The sequence below is a fragment of the Rousettus aegyptiacus genome, unplaced genomic scaffold (genome assembly GCF_014176215.1).
Source record: "Rousettus aegyptiacus isolate mRouAeg1 unplaced genomic scaffold, mRouAeg1.p scaffold_m13_p_13, whole genome shotgun sequence".
NCBI classification, from domain to species: Eukaryota; Metazoa; Chordata; class Mammalia; order Chiroptera; family Pteropodidae; genus Rousettus; species Rousettus aegyptiacus.
The window spans coordinates 34,118,734-34,124,226 of record NW_023416288.1 but is presented as its reverse complement, the minus strand read 5'-3'; the positions used below and the strand labels follow the sequence as shown (position 1 = coordinate 34,124,226).

General features: G+C 45.3%; 1 pseudogene; it reads right to left on the bottom strand.

The window, feature by feature from the left end:
- Positions 1 to 1,106: 1,106 nt before the first annotated feature.
- Positions 1,107 to 1,880, bottom strand: LOC107518110 (annotated as a pseudogene).
- Positions 1,881 to 5,493: the final 3,613 nt, after the last annotated feature.

Sequence of the window (5,493 nt, the reverse complement as noted above, 5' to 3'; positions counted from 1 at the left end):
AATTACACATAGTAAAAATGGACAGTCAAGCCTTTCATCTCAAAATTAACTTAACTGGTTGAGGAAAGATACGGTTATAAAGTTAAATGGAGTAATTTCATGTATGGAAATGGCTGTCCTTTCTGATATTTAAAATTTACCTTAGGACATAATTACCTCTCCACAAAGCCAATTTCCAAATGAGAAACATTCCTCTGGCTGGATGTTCCTTCCATTTCTTGGGGCCCCTATGGAATAGCACTGCTCAGTGGTCCAGGGAGAAAGTGTCAGTGCTCAGAAGCAAACTTCCTCAATGGAAGCCTCCCTGGAAACTGGCCTCATTCATCACTATCTGTTCTCATCCCGAGGCAGCATGCCAGCTTTCCATCCTGTGGAATGTGGCGGGAATTCTCTTCTGAGAATGATCTAGAGGGTGAGAAACTGACCCAGTGTGCAGAAGGGCCTCTGTTGAAGCTGCCGAGGAGTAAAGCAGAGGAAGGAGGAATCCCTGTTTAGCCAACTTGCTTCTCCCATATCTTCTAGCTGACTTGAGAGCCCAGCGTTGTTCTGAATGCAGGACTCTATCATGTACAAGCAAGATGCTAATTCAGGATAATTCTGCAAATGACATTCTGTTTTCCTATGCGCAATTACACTTTGTCTCAGAAATTCAGTTCATCAAGACTTTCTCGTTTCCATAGCTCTTCATTAGCCCCATAGAAAAGTCTGATGTTGATTTTGTCTGACTCTTTTTTTTTTTCTTTCCATGTTTGGTTTTGCCTTCTTTATTGAATGACTTTCAAGGTGACCTGTTAGAAAGGACAGGTGCATTGAAGGCACAAGCCAGCTTATAGACCCAGCTGTAGAGACAGGTGGTAGGAGAGGAACAGGGATTTAAAAAGGCTTGAGCTGTGCAGCCCATGGGGACGGGTGGATGGAGGGAGGGCGTAGCCGGAGCAGAGGGGTCCTCTCGGGCACCTGGAGAGGGCTCGCTAAGCAGGAAGAACCCCCAATGGCCCCAGAAGCAGAGGGGACCCTTGCCGGCAGTCTCAAACGCCCACTCACATGCCACCTACAGGTGACATCAGCCCCAAAGGTGACGGGGAACATCAGACAAAAACAACACCTCAAAAGTAAAAGGCTAATAAGTGTAGCAGAATAATGTCAGAAAAGTTATATACACAGGCGCCCCTGACCATGGCGACTACAATGGCCATGAAGCCGATAAGGTACAGCTTCCCCGACAGGAGGTGGTCATTCTTCTGGTGGCAGAATTCCTGCAGCAACTTGCGGGTGCTGTCTGAGGGACACAGGCTGTTCTTGAGCACAGAGGTGGTCAGTGAGGTCAGTGCGCGGGAGTCACAGCAGTTGTGTGTCTCGTGGGAGGTCTTCACCACGGCCCTGGCGTTGGTGGCCCTGTCGTCCACCACAACCTGCTGCAAGGCCTGGTTGTAGAATTGCTCCACATCCTTGGCGATCTGGTTCTTGTTGACAAAGCCCTAGATGCCAGCGGCCACTTTGCCGGCAGAGGATCATCAGGCAGGCGAAGAATGTCCCCAGCAGCCCAGGAGCTGGATGCACGTCATCAGAGCACCCACGGCAATGAGGCTCAGCCCTCGGGCCAGCCAGAACGCGAAACTGAAGACAAGGAGCAGGTACGCGAGGCGCTTGCAGCAGCCCCCCACCCTGCGGCGGCGCCTGCCGGCCTGGTCCTGTCTTGGGCGGCGGGACGTGGGGCCCAGGTGCCTGGAGAGGAGCGGAGGGATGGAGGGGGGTGGAGGGAGGAGGGGAGAGCCGGAGTCTGGGGATGGGGGTGTCTGGGAGCGGCACAGTGGCACAGAAGGCCGGGCCAGGACATGTGAGGTTGTCGCCGCTGCTTCGTGCTCTGGAATTTTTCTCATTATCAAGGAAGCAAAGGCGATCTGTGTTCTTCTAATCTTAATTGGAGTGGGAGTCCCATGCAATAATATAATGACTTCTAGTGCCAAATATTTGTGCTTACACCGGTTCCCTGAGTCCCGGAGACAGAGGGGCAGGAACTGCTTCGTTGGTTCATGACGCACTTATCCAGTCGCTACTTGATTTGAGGCTCTGTTCTGGGTGCCGTGGAGACTGTAAAGATGGATGGAACCTGGGTCCTGCTGTCAAGGGTGTAGACAGGTTGGGAGGATGAGGTACGTGCCTATCAAAGCATAAGGTAAGCCTGAATGTGGTGTGTCGAGAGGTGCAGAAGAATTTCTACAGAAGGTCATTGTCTCAGGAGAGACTGTGTCCTTCTGACGGGGCAAGACTGAGGGGAGGAGGTGGCATTAAACCAGGCGAGTGCTGTGGGCAGGTCTAGAAAAGACGACACAAAGTGGGAATGGGATTTCGACTTTATATTCCTTGAAAGAATAATTCTATTCTTTATGGAAATTAGGGTTAGGTGGTGATCAGAATAGACCTTTCTTTTAACTTCCAATCTTTTGTACGAGTCATGTGACTTTAAGGCAAGAAAGTGTAAAAAGCAAAAATGCAAGGAAAATGAGCAAGTGAACATGGTTGTTATGGGTCATAAATGGTGTCTCTTCCACATCAAGTCATTGCCCCAGATAAACATAATCTCTGGACTAGATCTTGAAAATAACATACTAAGTGAAATAAGTCAGACGGAAAAAGTCGAGAACCATATGATTCCACTCATATGTGGAATATAAAACCGAAAGCAATGAATGAACAAGACAAACAAACAAAAACTTGTAGAAATGGACAACAGTGTAATGGGAAAGAGGAATAGAAGGGAGGGAGAAAGGGTAAACGGGGTCAAATATATGGTGAAGGAAGGAGAGTTGACTTTGGGTGGCGAATACACAATGCAATATGCAGATAATGTATTATAGAATTGTAGACTTGAAGCCTATATAATTTTATTAACCAATGTCACCCCAATAAATTTAATTTAAAAGATTGAAAAAATATGAACCTGGAAAACATGACTAAGTTTTCAAAGTCCTCCATTTCCAAGTGGCTGTCACATGGCCTTTACGTGTTTACAGAAGGAATCACAGTGGAATAAGGCAATCATGCTTTCCGGAAAGCAGAGAGGATGCATTTCCTGGCGCCATAAATAGAACCTCTGTGAGTCTGGCCACCCCCTCTTCTCGGTAGACTGTAGATGGTAGATGGTAACGACCCCTGTCTTTTTGAGCAGGAGTAATTAATGGAATAAGTGTAGGTTTGTGGTTTGCGAGCAGTCACGGTGAAATGGCTTGTCCATTTCGGCTCTTGCCTTCACCACCAGAACACTTACTTCCTGAGTCAGTGGCCATTCTGCAATGCTAACAAAAGACCCCCATTGATCATTGCCCTCTAGTAATTGCTGCCAGTGTGAGGCTGTCCCTTACAACTTGTTGACATCTCTTGACAATTTAAATATGGCTCGTGCTAAAGTCCCAAAGCCGTCATAATGTAGGGTGAGGAATGATAAAGAAAATATGAACCTGTCTAGAAAACTCAAGCTCAGGGTGCAAAATTACATCTCCAGTGATGACATTTGCATTGTGCATTAGAAGGCTTTTCAGGGGAGCCCCCAGGTTCTGTTCATGCCAAAGAGGACGCTGGTAAGCTAACGCTAAGTGGTCCCCCATAGCATTTCATAAACAAGAAATCAGGAAGCAGGGATGTATCCAATAGCACACGACCATCCCCTTGAATATTAAAACAAAGGTGTTAGGAGCCATCAGAAGGAAAGGTCTCATCCCAGGAGTAAAGGTGACAGTTGGCAGCCTGCTTCAGAAAAATTGCTTTGCAATTCATCTGGACTCCAAGCTCAGCAAATTATCATCAGGACTCAGCAAATTGTGGCCTTAGGCCAAATCCTGTCCAATGCTTATAGTAAAAAAAGTTTTACTGGAACACAGCCATGGCCATTTGTTTACATATTGTTTATGGCTGCTTTTTCTCCATAAGTGCAGAGTTGAGTAGTTGAGATAGACTACTTTGTAAGACCTACAAAGCTGAAAATATTTCCTATTTAGCCCTTTCCAGAGAGTTTGCCAACTCCTGCCCTGATATATGAAGCCCAATGGCAATTTTCATATAAAGTCACCCAGTTGAGTTTCTAGTAAGACATTCTGTCATCTTACAGAAGCTGTGCAACTAATTGTGGGCTTCAGGGCCTAGAAAAGTTGGGCCTGAGAAATGGGGCTACGGTCTGGTCTGATTATGAAAACTCTTAAACTCTTTGGAACATTCTGATTCTATTTCCCTAAGATACTAATTCTTGTAGCTAACAGGTCCAGCCTCCTGTGACTTAAGGGAACATGGGAAAACTGGTGGAATCTTATGTCCTTGAAACCGCACAGTCTACACTGCTGATTTCTTAAATGGAGATGTGAAAGTTCAACACAAGTTTTGATTGGCATTTGGTTTAGATAACTATAAAAATTTCTAGTGCTACAGGTAGATTTAGTAAAAGTGAGTTAGGCATGCTTGTTTTGGCATTCTGTAGTTAAATGCAAACTTTCTGGACTGCTTAGAGAAATAATTCTTTATAACTGGAAAGGAATTAATTTTTTAAGGTGCCAGATTGCTATAATTGTTAAAATTTCAGTAGTTGCTTGGGTTGAAAGCTCTCTAAAATTTACTACACTCTAAAAAAATATGTACTATGTCTTAGTATGAAAGTCCCTGATTTAGGTCTGTCACCAACATGGGTGCCAAATTGAGACCCAGCATTAGAGGCTCCCCTTCCCGTTTTCTTCCATTTTCTACCCCCCAACCTCTTAAAACTTTCATATACATACAGAAGATGCGCTTTTCCCTGGATGAAAAGCCAGTGGGTTGTTATGTTGAGAGTCTGAGACGTGCATCCAAGAGCGGTAGGAAAGAAGGAGCTCCGCGATCGATGATTCATGTCTGCGATGATTCCAGAGGTGAGGTTATATAGCTCATGCCACATAATTCTTATTCTTGCTCTGTGGCTTCATGGGCTTCTGAGCTGCAGAACGGTCTTTTGTTTCTTTATTATCATCTCTCTTCTAGGTTGTCAGCAGGTCTGGGACTCAGTGTTCCCATCACTGGGGCTTATCAGCACCTCATATTCTGTTACCTCTGGTTACTTCACTTCTCCCCACCTGCCTTTCTACATGTATTTATTTTTTCTTGGCTCCTCTGACTTTAACGACTTGCCTTGTGAAGTCTGTCTTTTAGACAACTGTGGCTGAGCTTCTCTTTGCTCCCCAGGGCTACTGCATGTAGGTGTGCAGATTGTAACCTGGACAAGCCTGCCTGGACAAAGGGTGTGAATGGATCCTTAAACCCATTCCTTTCACATCTATTAGTCTTCATGTTACTTTAAAGGAGGGCCTGCCTTTGTCTTTTTCTATATTATCCATTACGCATAGATTCCTATGTTATTAAATGGGTTGCAACCTAATTGTTTTTATGTTCAAATTGCCCCAGATTTGGCTAATGGGAACCCTTGCAGGCTGGCTCCTTTTGTTACATCTCTATAATTTTTGTGAGCACTTCTTT